Raw genomic sequence first — 14,510 nt, 5'->3', positions numbered from 1 at the left:
TTCTAGAGAGAATCGAGAGAAATCGAAGAATCGATTTTTTTCCCCACCCCTAGTGTGTATGCATTAAATGTCAGCTTGAGAAAGTTTTGCTCCTATTCTCATGTGCAAATGGGGTGTATATGTGGTGCAGCAGGAGAGAGTTATTGCATAAGACTCTCCCATTGGACATGAGCCCATTTTAATTCATTGAGTAACGTCAGGCTGATGAAAGCAGAAGTTAAAGTGCTGTCAGGGACGCAGGCTCTGTTTCCTCTGCAGTGCTGGGTTATGTGGGATAATTGTTACTGCAGTGCAGTGTTGCCCCCTAGACTGTACCAATTATTATTTTAAGGATTTAGTGGAATGTAATGCAGGGCTGAGCGGCAACAAAGGTTCTTTATGGGCCTCCCTGTGATCTGCCTGGCAGGTACCACAGAAGTGCAGTGCACCAAACACTCTCCTGACTGAGGGCTACATAGAGGTGGAAATAAATGTAGGGTATAAGAACGAAAGGGTTGTTTGGAAGTGTCTGCTGATTCTTAACCGTCTACTAATTATGGTGGAATTCTAGAGAGAATTCAGACACCCTTGTAATTAGTTGAGATCAGTATGCTGTATAGATTGTGTGCAGTTTGTAAGCTATCGTGTATCATTATTGATGGGGCTCTAGCTTGGCAACGGACACTCTCCCGTGACCCTGTTGCCCCTAAGGGTGTCGAGTGTTGGAGTGTCATGACCTATGATGCTTTCCTGGATCGATGGGCACGATGATGCTTTCCTGGATCAATGGGCATGAGGCATGGGCCTGGCATCACTGAGGGTTGGCGTGTGTGATAATAAGCTGTGAACAACATGTAGACCCGACTCTTTTAGTATTAGGCTGTGTAAAGCTGACAACCTCTTCATTTGTTCACACATGGGAATGATGCATTTTCTCTCTCTCCCTCTTTCAGTCTTCCTCTCTCTCACTCCCTCACACAGAAACACACACAAACACACACATAGACACACACTCACACACACACACACCCACACATAAACACACACTCACACAAATAATCCTGAATTTAGTTATTCCTGCTCCCACCAGTAGAGGTTGTCGAACTGTAAAAAACACTTACTAGAAACACTTCCATCAAAATGACTGCTCACGTGTGTTGTGATTTCTCATCAACTTTAAACATATCTTTATGTGCATTTGAAAGTAATGATGGTAGGCTACTATTCATTCTAATATATCTATCTGTGTTTTTAATATATCTTCACAGTTAAAATTCCCACTTGTGATAATAACAATGTGCTGAAGTTAAATTAAATATGAAATACTACTAGCCAGATATTTACTCTGAAATGCATGTACTTTGCTGTCATACACAATGTCTCTGATCACAAGCCAATGTCAACAAGGATGATCAAAAATGAAAGCTAAAAGTCAAGAGGTATTATTGTTTCTGTTTACACCCAGGTCAGGCTGTTAGTTTGTGTCTGCCAAGTCAATTCAACAGCAGTCACGAATAGCCAAACATATACCAATATATCCATGGTGACATGTAGACTAAACATTAGGAACAGAACAGTAGGAGCAGAAACATAGCCTTGTTGGCATTGGTTTTCAAGATGTTGTCTCTGGACATCTTGCAATGTTAAGGGCCATGGTCATCATGACATGCAATACTATTTCAACCTTTGTCATTTCATGGTTTCCTTGCTGTCTGGCAGATTATATTCTTTGCTGCATGTTCATGTTCTATGAATGAAAATGGAAATCATGTTGACGTTGTGCTGTAGTTTGAAGCTTCATGGACTCTCATAGACCAGAATGATTGAACCACAGAGCCAAGAAGTAACTGCATCCCTCAGTGGCATCCTGTTTTGGTACAAAATGGCAATAGGTGCCAAGTCGTTCTTTTATCGGTCTTCCTCAGCCTTGACAACCCAGTGTGAAAGCAGAAGAATCCATCACCTTGTCAGGGCTCCACTGTGCACTGAAAGCTATTTTTGTAGATTTCCTGTCTCTCTCTCTCTCTCTCTCTCTCTCTCTCTCTCTCTCTCTCTCCATCTCTTTCTTTCTCTCTCTCTCTCTCTCTCTCTCTCTCTCTGTGTGTGTGTGTGTGTTTATGTGTGTGAGTTTATTGTTTGGTTCACATGTGTCAAGAGAAGACCCTCACTTTGAGCATACAATTATACCTCCACCACACATACACATTGTGTTTCATAGAAGCGGAGACAATAAGAGCACCATTGATTCCACTGATTTGTGTAAGATAGGAGGCAGTATATGCCAGTTTCTTTCAGGTTGGATGGTCAGATTGCCTCATAGTTGTTTCTTGCTCTTTTTTTACGTCCAGAAATGGCTTTGGGCAAGGTGAACTGTTCATATTTTACTAGAAACTGTCCTTTTTCCTGACATGTATGCCTGTCGTTCTGCCTTTTTGTCAGAATTGGAGAGATGAGAGGTCTAAGCCTCAACAGGCTGCATCCTGGGTGATAGTAGCTCCTCACACAGTCAGCTCAGTGTGACTCAGCGATTCCCAGTGGCTGCTGGGACAATCAGCTGGTCCATGTGTGACAGGCCCAGAGGCCAGAGCACTGGACCAATGAACAGGACATGACTTGCATGACTTGTCTCTGCAAAGAAGCCCAAATAAAATCACACTCCGTTAGGCCTTAGGCATGTTGACTACCAGTTAAGTTAACAAAATAAACTATGGCACATTTTATGTCAAGCTTTTCTCTGTGTAATAGGCCTACTTCCTGGCATTAGAAACTGTCTCATTGTTTTTCCTGCTTTTCTGAAGGACAGGGAATTAATCATTTGGAGGTGATGTACACAGTCCTATTGTTCTGTAGGACTAGGATACTTTATTTCTCTGGCCAGATCAGCACTGAGGTGAACTTCTTCGGTTCTTGCTGTCATGAAATGATTAGCATGGCATCACAATAGTGCCAGTGTACATGGAGTTAAGGTTTTGGGATGATTTTAAAGAACATTTCTGCTGTAGTGCTCAAATATTTGTGAGCAATAGAGAGATACATTTATAAACATGTTTTTAATGTGGTAGTGTGTCAATGTAGGCTATGACTTGAGTGAATAGACAGGATGTGAATGGAACAAAGGGAATCAGATAAATGTGGAAGTTATTAGTATTTATGTTATTGTAATAATTATATGATTTGAGACTAAGCCATCAGATAGATTTCATTTCACTAGAGACTTAAACGCAGCAAATCCATCGCTTCTGACCTCTTGCCCTGCTTTAGGGTTAAAAGCCACAGTAAATCCCCGCCTACAAGCTGTATGGATTTTACTGATTGGTCGCCGTACTATAATGACAGGACGACCCTCCCCCTTGTGTTCGAGTAGACTACTGACAGCTCGAGCAATCCGACGTTTGTGTTTGCTACTACGCACATTGTCTAGAATGGAAACGATTGATTTTAACAGCTTGTCCTGACGGTCCTACCCACCACACGCAACCCGGAAAGCTAGAAAGTGCAGCCATGGAGTTCACGTAAGTGTTTTTACTTTTTTCGTTGGGATGGGAAGAGGGAGCATCTCTGGCGGGTTTTTTTCCACAGCTGATAGATAGATGGATGAATGATGGCTTGCAGCCTAGACTACACTCTTAACTGTCAAGAGGATGTCCTCCAGCGAAGTAATGTTAATGCTTCAGCGATCATCATGTGTCGTGTATAGTGTGTGAACTTGTAACGAAGCTCCCGAATCAACAGGAAATCACAACAGTTTAGCTGAAGTTCTACAGCACCCTTTACAAAAATGCGTCAGTCTTTTCCCAGACATGCAACAAGGTTTCGGTGCTTACAACATAACAGTTCCTCAGATGAAAAAACAATAACAGCCGATCCCAAAGGAATGGTTAATAACCATGCCAACCGTTTACGTATAAGGATGTAGCATGCAAAACTGGATTCTTTAGAGTGGGTTCAGTTAAATGAATATCACAACTGTTGAGTTGCCCATTTCAACATGAAGGGTAGGCTACATGCAGGCTACCATTTTGGAGTGTTATTTTGCTGACTAGTTTATATTCCGTAATTAATCATACTGATAAAAGATACTTTAATGTTTTTTTCAGTAATTTGAAATGTTTGTAGCAAAGAAGCTTGGATACCTCGTTGTGTAGGCTAATGTGTTTTTGTGACAGATGTAGGCCTATTTAAAATACACGCTCAACGCTTTAAAATACACGCTGTGCATGAATTAGCTGTTCATTAGTGAATTAGTGATTACACCGCCATCATTTAATGTTTATCATTAGGCCTACCTAGCCGACATGCCACCTGTTTGCCTTGCTTCTTAAAGGCACAAACTCTAACTAACTCACCGAAATGCAGTCATCTAAACTTATATTCGATACATGATTCAGTACAAAACAGAATGGCATACATTTGACTAGTTTGCTATAGCCTAAGTGGAATAATTCCACTGTTACCGAATTTAGGTGAATACATTGTGTGTTCAGACTTGAATATTGTACTCCAACTCTGTGGTGTAGCCTAATATGAGATTATCTTTGTGGACAGACTACAACTGACGTCCACACAGGGAGACAGTCCCCTAAGATATGGAGAGAGCAGACTGTGTGTGTGTGTGGGAGTGTGTGAGAAAGAGGGAGGGGGAGAGAGAGAGAGATGCTATGTGTGACCGAGAGGCAGAGTTTGTGTGTGTGTCTGTGCGTGTGTGTGTGTGTGTGCTTTTATTGATTGCAGATGCATGCGATATCTTAGGGGAGCCCTGTACTGTGTCTTGAATCACACAAGCATTTCAAGATATCCTTGTCAAGCCTTTTACACATGGTGTAAACATCATGCCAAGCATCTGCAATTAGTCCTCACAGCATTTACACTGTATCTGTGCCTCTTTATGTAACATTTATTAGCATGTCTCTACCAGTATAGTTTTACATCACCTTTAATCTCAAAATTCTCTCATGTATACAGAAGATATCTGTGGACTACGTTGAAATTATACTCTGGACAGTGTGGAGCAACAGCTCACTCATCTCTCAACATTCCATCATCACTTCAGAGGAAAAAAGATGAGACTGTCCTCGTTTTTCATTGGCATGCAGTATTTTTAGCACCCACCAAATGAGCTTGGGCTCCGTCCTCATGTCGAGGCCTCTTCACTTGAGAGGCCTCTGTGGTCTCCAGGGGGTGAGAGAGACAGGGCTCAGTGTCAATTGATGCAAGAACAGAAGAGACCCTTAACGAATTAAACTTAAAAGAATGAAAAGAAGCGTATCAATCTCCATAGCACGGTTGCAGGACAAATGTAATGCAAAACTGCTTTGTACACTTAACAGTACAAAGGTTTTCTAGTGTTCACAGCACATTACCACAACTGTAAAAATGCCACATGTTCTGTGTTAACAAGCCTAATGTCAGGGTATATTCTTTGGTTGTGGTTTAGAAGTAGAGTAGTTAAATAGACATAATTTATCCATTAGCATTATCACATTACATAATTGGATAAACTGGCTTCCACCATAAACAGACTCTCAGGAATTGTTTTAGTTGCTGCATGAAGAATGTAATACACATCTAAACGGCTGTGTAGTGTTTTTATTGAAGACATTATATTGCAACAATTTAATTTCAAAGACCACAAAAATATAACTAGCAGCTAAGTAAAGCCACTGAAGCCCCCCTGTGTTGGCACAGGCAAGATGTTTTGAATGAAGATTTTGCAAATGCCATCTCTGTTGGTCAGTATTTGACATAATAGGCCCCAGCAACAGTAGCCGGACAGCTGGGAGAAAATGAACACAGTTTCTTAAGATGAGGTCACCAGAGCAGTCGATACCATCGCCACCATCTTTGTGTTCCTACACTCTCCATTCATCTGAATGGTTCATCTGTCCATGTGCAACAATGGCTTGATGATGACTACATTTGTTAGTGGTGGCCTGACTTGGGTCTTTGCTCTGCAGTCTTCTGTAATTAACTTTCTGTAGTTATCAAATCTTTAGCTCACAGTTTGTACTATATTATATGTGATTCTATAAGGGAATAAATGCATCTCATTTATACAGTGTATGCTGGTAATGTGATGTCTTAGGTCATTATATCCTCTGGAAGGCCTTTGTACAAGATTGTGGAACCACACATGTTCTGGAGGTTAGGGGCTTGGGGGAGGGGTACCACAGGGCAGTCTGCCGCTGGAGTCCTCAATCACTGGAAATATAGATCCATGCTGATGAGGTGTGTGTGTATGTGTGTGTGTTTGTGAGTGTTAATTAAAGGTTTACTAACATATCCAAGTGGAAAACGTACAGATACATTAGTCTGTTAACTGAGGGAGTATTTAATTTTTACTTACTGATATTGTGTGTACCTCCATTCATGTGACGACCTGGAGATGGTGAATATTATGGTGGCATACTTGCTCAGTTGGAGACATTTCTGCTTGAACAGCAGCCACCCCCACCAACCTGCAGACAGACATAAAAATCACTGGCTTGGCTAATTTGATGGACATGTAATAGGCCTATGCTTGGATGACTGGGTCTGCTTCTAATGCTACATAAATTGGCTTTAATGGTATCCTGACATTTCCTGGATATGAAAGTGATTTATGCAGGCAGGTTTACCACCATGCCCAACTCTACACTATCCTCTTTGGTTGGATTTAACCTTATACCTGTATTTATTTCTAGTCTAAATGTAAGGGTTTGTATCTAACAGTAGAGTCATTCAACCACCATTGTATCAGTATTTCCCATGCCCATGTGTTTATAGGGTGAAAATGATTTATGGTGATATGTAGAGGAACTAAATATCTGCCTCTAAAAAACGTATGTACTTTGCACTGTATTTGTGTGTCCCCCTTTAAGTGAATTAGTTCATGTTTGTCTTCTCAGTGCAAACTCTAGACCAGGTGTCTGTTATGTTGTCCATTGGAGCTGATGGGGACCTCTGTAATGGTGCTGATGGAGTGATAGCTCCTGCTGTTTGTGAGGGGGGAAGTGCACAGCAATCACATCCTCCCTGCCTGCACCTACATGGACTGGTGACACACAATTATTCCTTCACTTCTGAAGGACCTCAGTCAGATTCCCTTTGGTTTGTGCAACGGTAGCTTGGAAATGCTAGCAAATGTAGGCAGTGCTGTATGGGATCTGGTCAACATTAAAGCACCTATTATGCTTTTTCAATTTTTACCCTTTCCTTTAGTGTGTTACAATGATCATTGTAAATGAGCATAAGATATATTCTTTAAGCTGTAGATCTCATGTAACCTGATATGTTTCATAGTGTGACAATTACATTCCAGTTCAAGTGCCCCAGGTGTCCCAGTGTCTCATAAAAACCCTGGCCTCTGATCCTCCCCCTTGGTGTCAGTGCAATTCTTGCAGTGTGTGTTTTGTGTGAGCGTGGGTTTGTGTGAGAGGAATTTATTCATGTGTCTGGATCTAAATATGTGTGAGGTGAGGTCATCATGTGCAACATGAGGTCATCGCATATGTGTGTGTGTGTGTGTGTGTGTGTCTGTGTGTGTGTGTGTGTGTGTGTGTGTGTGTGTGTGTGTGTGTGTGTGTGTGTGTGTGTGTGTGTGTGTGTGTGTGTGTGTGTGTGTGTGTGTGTGTGTCAGAGGCTGCTAAAATGACCCCGGGCTGAGCTGTTTGCAGCCTCTGGGGCATATGGTCCCTCATAAGGAGGCCATTAAGAAGGCTGTCAGGATTCCACCCCCCCATCCAGGGCCTCTCTCGGCCTCTGGAAACATCCAGCAGTCTGACTGCATGTGTGCAGCCTCCGTGACATGGAACACAGTTGCATGCGAGCTGTCTGCCACGTTTGATAGCGCCTGTGTGACATTTTAGCAGTGCACTGATGTCTCTCATGGTACAGCCCTCCCCCCAGCCCAGACACCTGATGTCTCTCATGGTACAGCCCTCCCCCCGGCCCAGACACCTGATGTCTCTCATGGTACAGCCCCTGGTTTTAACAGTGGTCAGTGGGTGGCAGTGGTCATCATTGTCGCTGTTGTCAACCAGTTGACCCAGTGACCGTGGCCAAGGCCTGGACGAAGTAAAATAGCTGACCTCAGTGCTCTAGAAATTACTCTGGTGTTGGGGAGTAAGCCGAGCATAGCAATACAGGACGGTAAAGTAAACACAACCGGGCAAGACAACTGCAGGCATTTGGATTAATATAGAGAGGGGTCAGTACACATGTTATGTTATATCAGAATACCTTGAAACACAAGTTAAAACACATCTACAGCAAGTGGAGTACACTGGGGTAAGCAATTAGAGACAAGTGCTTTCGGTGGGAGGATGTTTTTTCAGTGACCTGCATCAGTTTGCCTGTCTGCCTGTTATATGAGAGTTAGTGTATGTTTGCAAAAAAACAGTCCGCTCGTCAGCTTTTCTCACAGTGAAACTGCAAGGTGTTCAAAGGCATGTTTTGATGGGACAGCAAAACAGAGCAACAGATTTGTTTTGTGTCAAAGTGTCAAAACGGTTCTTGTTTGAGATCAAAAACCAGCATATCTTGATAGTCAGATGTGTGTAGATGAACATGTGTGTAGATTTGTGCTTCATAGTGAACTTTCAACCCATGGACAAGTCACTTTGCAGTGTTTTCCTGCCATTCATCTGAATGCCTGTTATTGTTGAGTGCAGTAATTGAAGTGAAGCTCCACCATCGCCCATGGGGTGATTATACAAATGTGGGCTGGAAAGCAGCCTGTTTAGGCTTAAAAGCAGTTTCTCTGAAGCTCACCGCGTCCTTCTTATTTTCATTCTTCCTTTCTTCCTTTCTCTCTGTGTCCCTCTACTTGATTGGCTAGATAGAGGCTACAGATGTAGTCTTCGTGTAATTCCCTCTAACTGTCTGAGCGGTGATGTAATACTCAATCTGGCGTCTGGAGTGAGGAGGGGGGCTGGTGCTCTGCCCGAGGCCCTCAGGGACAGTGCTCTCACTGGAGGTCTGTTTGTCTGGATTCATCAGTAGAGGGAGAAAAGTGACCTTGGTTCGGAGATCATTTGCGCATATCTGAACTGTGAGGTCATAGGATGTTGTGCTTTAATCTGTTCTGTGAATTGCTTTCCTAATGCCCCACAGATTTGGCTTTTCAGCAATCCTTTTGCGCAAAGTGGGAAAAACACCTCCTCACTAAGCCTGGGCACGCTTGATCAATCATCACTGTGCATGTTTGTAAAACGGCAGGCTTGTCACCCAATTTGTGCAGGGGACAGACGGAGGAAGTGATTAATGAGGACAGTGTGCACATTAACACAAATCAATCTCTAATCACAGCAGATAATCTCAAATCATTTGAGAAAAGCCCTGTACAGCTTTTTTGTGTGTATGTTAAAGGGACATAAATGGTCTTCTTTGGATTGTGGAGCCCTTTCAGAGGTCCTGTATTTTCCTTTTTTATTTACAAATCTGAATTCTTCTGGTACAGGTGCTTCATCCAAATGTTATACTGTGAGGGATTTAGTTTTTATAACGTCAGTTGAAAAGGGACTGCTGTACTGTCTTGTGGAACATTTTCAATATGACCCATTTTGTGCTCACCTGCTACAGTCTATGAAATGTTCATGAGACATGGAGGGACATGCCAAAATAAATGTGCCTACAATTCAGCCACTAATTGATATTCCATGCCATTTTCTGAGGAGATTTGCATAAGTGCGTGTCTTCTCATGCGGTGACATTCAGCTGTGTTTGCACAATCAGAAACCTGTTCCTGGCTCATGTTAAATTCAGTGTTCATTGCCCCTGGTGCTTGGCCAGGGTCTGGTTATGTGAGTTTCAGCTCCAGTGTGAGCTGCCACAACAGGAAGAATACCATGATGGCACTGACACTGCCAGCCAGAGGGGTTTGTCTTCGCTAATGTGACAATAAATTGTCAATAAATTATGTTGTCTGGTTGTGAGTGCTGGTGGATGTGACATCTGTTTTGTTGTGAAACTTCTTTCGGATAATCATTTGTTTTGTTTCTCTGTTTTTTAGTCTCTCAATCTTTCTGTTGCAGTGTGATGATAATATTAGTGGTTTCTTTGTTGTTTCTGATGTGTTATATCCTGTGTTCTAATGACTGTAGTGGGTTATTAGTGGTCTGGTTAGAGCTAATGATGGATTAATGCTTGTGAAAGACAAGAAGAGAATAAGGAGAAAGGCCCTTGCCACAGACACAACTAGGCCAGCCAGCATGGTTGGCTAAGTAGCTAGTGTGTGACCCAACTGCCCAAAGGCTAAACAGTTTGCACGTCTTACATTGAGGGCAATGTGTTTCAACAAGTGAAGAATAGTAAACCCAGACTATGGATTTGCCAGCACTCGGTCATGCCACATAAGCTAGGGGAAGTGTACACACTATAGGCCTACAGCGAAACAGCGAATACATCCATGAACATAACACAGTAGCCTGTGTGACACAGGCAATGACAAAGATCACTGTAACATTAATACGTTAATAATAACCCAATAATGTAGCCTACTGATACTCTAATGATAGTGAGTGATAGTAGAGTCATTTCACCTATTTTCTGTCTTATTGATACTGTGTGATTTAAATGATTTAAATCAGGGGTTTTCAACTGGTTTTGTCCCAGGGACCACCATTCTGACTAGAAAGTATTTTGCGGCCCACTGATTTGCCTGCACGCACGTGCGTTTTTGTAACCGCCGCCGCCACGCCCCCTCCCCCTGCACAGATATTCTGTCTATAACACTTAAATATGTGAAATTATCAGGGTACATCGCTAGCCACCACCACGGCCCCTCCCCCTGCACAGATATTCTGCCTATAACACTTAAATATGTGCAGTTATCAAGGTAGATCGCTAACCGCCGTCCGCCTGTAGCACTTGTCAGTGTAATTTCTTCGATATTTTTCACGATATTCAAGAGTAATCTGGAAATGTGTTGAAATATCAAAGCAAATTTATAAAAATTTAAAAATGTAATGGTGAACTGATCAACATAGGCTCATGTCGCGGACCCCCTGCAATGCCGTTGCGGACCACCAGGGGGCCACGGACCCCCGGTTGAAAACCCTTGATTTAAATGATTCAAAAAAATATATATTTAAAAAAATGTGTTTTAAATGGTCTTTTATTGTTGTTGTTTTTATGGACCCCAGGAAGACTAGCAACCATTTGTGGGAGCTAATGGGGATCCAGGTAAAGTGAAATAAAAAATGAATGATTGCAATTTTAAGAAAGCATGTTGCACAATATTAGTATATAGCAAACGTATTTTACATGTCAAATATTGTAGAATATACACCGGTAAATAGGGTTAGCCTACAAAATTAGCGGTCTGGTGGTTTGCGTGAACAGGATGGTCTGGGAGGAAGCCAAATTCCCAGCCTGAATTATTGTTCCAGTCTGCCACTAGTTGTATGCCTCTCTCTCTATCTCCTTCTGTTGTGTCTAGGCTCTTCACGTTTTTAATGTAGATTGTGTTGCACATAGTTTGGCTATGTGTTAAGGGAAGGGGGCTCAGTGTGTCTCTGTTTTTTTTTGCTCTGGCATCAGTGCAGTGAGTCAGCAAGACGATGCTAGCTGACAGCATCAGCCCCCATCCCGTCTCTCCTGCATCATCTCCCTGTCTAATCCTGTTCTCTTCTCCTACTGGCTGGCCCCTAAGCTACGCAAGCTGCTGCCCGCCCTCTCGCTCCAAATCTCATCGCTTTGCTGCTCCTGCTCCTGCTCCTGGTGCTGCCGCTGCATCTCCGTCCCAGAATGCACTGCAGATCTGCTGTAATGAGTTAGCACTGACAGGGAGGGGTGAGGGGGAGAGAGACTGGCTACTAGACGGAGAGAGATAGCAAGTGAGTAGGGGAGGTTTGAAGAAGAGGAGGGGGGGGGGGAGTTTGATGAGCTTCACTTGGCTGGGAACCCAGACACGCCGAGTCATTAAATCCCCCTCTCTCCTCCTGATATGTGTGCTCCTCTGCTCTCTGGCGTAGCAGAGTGCAAATCAGCTGGTGCCTTTAATGATGACCTGTGCTGGGGCTTGTCCTGCTGAGGAAATGTAGGATGCTGTTTTCCAAGGAGGACTGGGAGCTGGTAGGGCTCTGTTGAATGCCTGTGCATCGCGCGGGGGGGGGGCACAGTCTCGTCTTGGTGCGTGCATCTATGTTATTGCTGTGTTTCCTGAGCCAATATCCGTTCTGTGGAGGGAGTTTGTTTTTTTAAATGTTTTCACAAGTAATAATTTGAAAATGCTGCTTGTTGATACTGTACGGATGATATATGTGCATACTGTGACTTGTATATATTTAGATGACTCATGTTGCGATTGTATGCATTTAGTTTATCGCCCTGGATGCTCTATGTCTCTTACTATTCATAAAGAACTTGTAACGATCAATATGGTTCTGTGACGACTGACATTTTTAGTTGAGAATGAAGGTGGAGTGTGATGATTTTTTTTTTTTAAGATCCCCTAGCTGCCTTACGTAAATATTATGTAATCAGTCCTGCGTCTGAATGAGAAATATGGTGGTGGCACAGTAACAGCCTGCTCATCCTAGGGAGGATGGGGTTCATCTCTCATCTGCTTCTCTTTAACACAATGTTTTTACTTTTTAAACTAGTAGGTAGGTGCATGTAAGTGCATGTGTTTATTCTGGACCTTGGGTTTACTACTGTGCCTTTGGTATCCTAGGAGACTCAAACCAGAGTTCAGCACATGCCAGAGCCAGGGCTTTTCATATGGTTTTAGTTTTTGTCAGTGAGTCCAACAAAACCTCCTGCAATGCTCACAACCACCTGTTGAGGCAGTGCACCCCAAATTATGTAATAGCTTGGTCCTTGACATCACTGCCATGAGGCATAGCAAGCAACATTTCGGGGGGTGCCAATTGTGTATTCCCTATCCTTAACTTGTTTCAGTATGCCAGTAAACTTTCTCTTGAAACTGTTGATTTGTTTGTTCCCCTGATACCCATTGACTAGCAACTATCAACACATATTTTGTTGAAGGTAAATCAGAATAGTATTTATCAGAATATAGCCATAATGCATTGAGTATGTATTTTTCCGTAAAGTCAAACTGTATGTGATATGCACTCCAAGTCTTCCAGTGAGAGCAGCCAGAGGGGCCAGGGCCTTGTCACGTGACGCTGCCGGTCTAGAGGTCACACGAGGGATGAACCCTCTGTTGTTATGGCAACGGTGCCTTCGCTTATTGAGGGATCTTGCAGAACATCAGACTAGGCTGAGCATTGAGCCTTGGGGATTTTCCTGCAGCGCTGCCTGTGTCCTGCTTCTCTGCCTCGCAGTGACCTACGCAGGCAGGCTGACACACATCGCCTACACAGCTGCTGTGCTGCAGATGCCAAACGTCCTCCCGCGCATGCTGGACCCATTCCTAAGCATGCGGCAGGAGTGGGAAGGTTGTGGAAAGACTTTTGCACTGAGCTCTTTATGAGTGTTCTTGTTATGAGTCTCCATCTTTAGTCTTTTACGCAGCCTTTAGGATGAAGTAGTAGCACAGCAATGATGGAGGGGTAGCACAACACAAAGACGAGCTGCAAAACACTGCAAGCTTTTCTCACATCTAGTCTCACGAGTGTTGATCAGTAGAAGGCTTGTTACTACCAAATGATTGATGATCATGATTACAGACCTTATTATTGGTACACTCATGCATTCACAGCAGCAGTCCTTAGCAATCAATTGTTCAACAGATCTTACATGGATGAAATGCTTTTTAGGATGGTTTGTATGTTGGTTATGTTTAACAGTCTTTGGTGCTGGGATGGTAAATAAAACATAGCATACTTTAATACCTTGCTGTGCAAGTTCCAAGTAGGACATGTATGAAAGTGTTACATTATTTATTTTGTTGCTTAGAATAGAACACTGCGCCGTGGCTGCCGTCGTATCACAAAATGTCTTCCCACACCTGGAGCTCAGGTTTTGGGCCATTCGTAGAACACTGTACATGGTCAGTGGAAGTCTACTGAGTGGGATGTTTTTTGATAATGTTATGCACATGCTGGGGCGGGGTTCATGTCATCAAATATTTATCACTGATAGTGCTGGTTCAGAATCATCATGAGAGGCCAGCTAAAAGCTGTCGTTTATTTGATTATATTGTTTGCTTTTGGGGGGGAGGGGGGGGGGGTGTAATCCTTCTCTGAGAAGAGAAATTCACTGAGACTTTATTTCATTCAAACTGACTGACTCTTTATAAATATGAAATGAATCTCAGGAGTAAAGTTACATTGTAGATAGAACCTTACACAGCCAGTTGAAGGTGATCACTGTGTTTATAGTAAGTTAAGGACACACCAGCCAGACATAAAGCTAAACGTGCCCAAAGCAGCCAGCTAGAGGGAGCTCAGGAGTAAAGCACATTGTAAATAGGACCTTACACAGCCAGTTGAAGGTGATCACTGTGTTTTATAGTAAGTTAAGGACACACCAGCCAGACATAAAGCTAAACGTGCCCAAAGCAGCCAGCTAGAGGGAGCTGGAGGCCACTGTTCCCTTGTCCAAAAGGAGAAATGGGCCAGATAATCCCCAGTCTTCAAGAGTTT

General features: G+C 43.0%; 1 protein-coding gene across 5 annotated transcripts in view; it reads left to right on the top strand.

The window, feature by feature from the left end:
* trim2a (tripartite motif containing 2a) overlaps positions 1-14,510 on the top strand; it is a 28,228-nt gene that overhangs the window by 5,713 nt on the left and 8,005 nt on the right. The window contains exon 1 of one of the 5 annotated variants that reach the window (XM_031560491.2): positions 2,663-3,491. The exons of 2 other annotated variants lie outside the window; for them this stretch is intronic. The gene's annotated coding sequence lies outside the window, so the exon portion shown is untranslated. Of the gene's footprint in view, positions 1-2,662; positions 3,492-11,832; positions 12,088-14,510 lie in introns of those variants that run through there. 2 more of the 5 variants (XM_031560493.2, XM_012831755.3) reach the window with 2 other exon arrangements.

This window comes from Clupea harengus, chromosome 22 (assembly GCF_900700415.2).
Source record: "Clupea harengus chromosome 22, Ch_v2.0.2, whole genome shotgun sequence".
Lineage (NCBI taxonomy): Eukaryota > Metazoa > Chordata > Actinopteri > Clupeiformes > Clupeidae > Clupea > Clupea harengus.
This window is presented reverse-complemented; position numbering and strand designations above follow the sequence as displayed.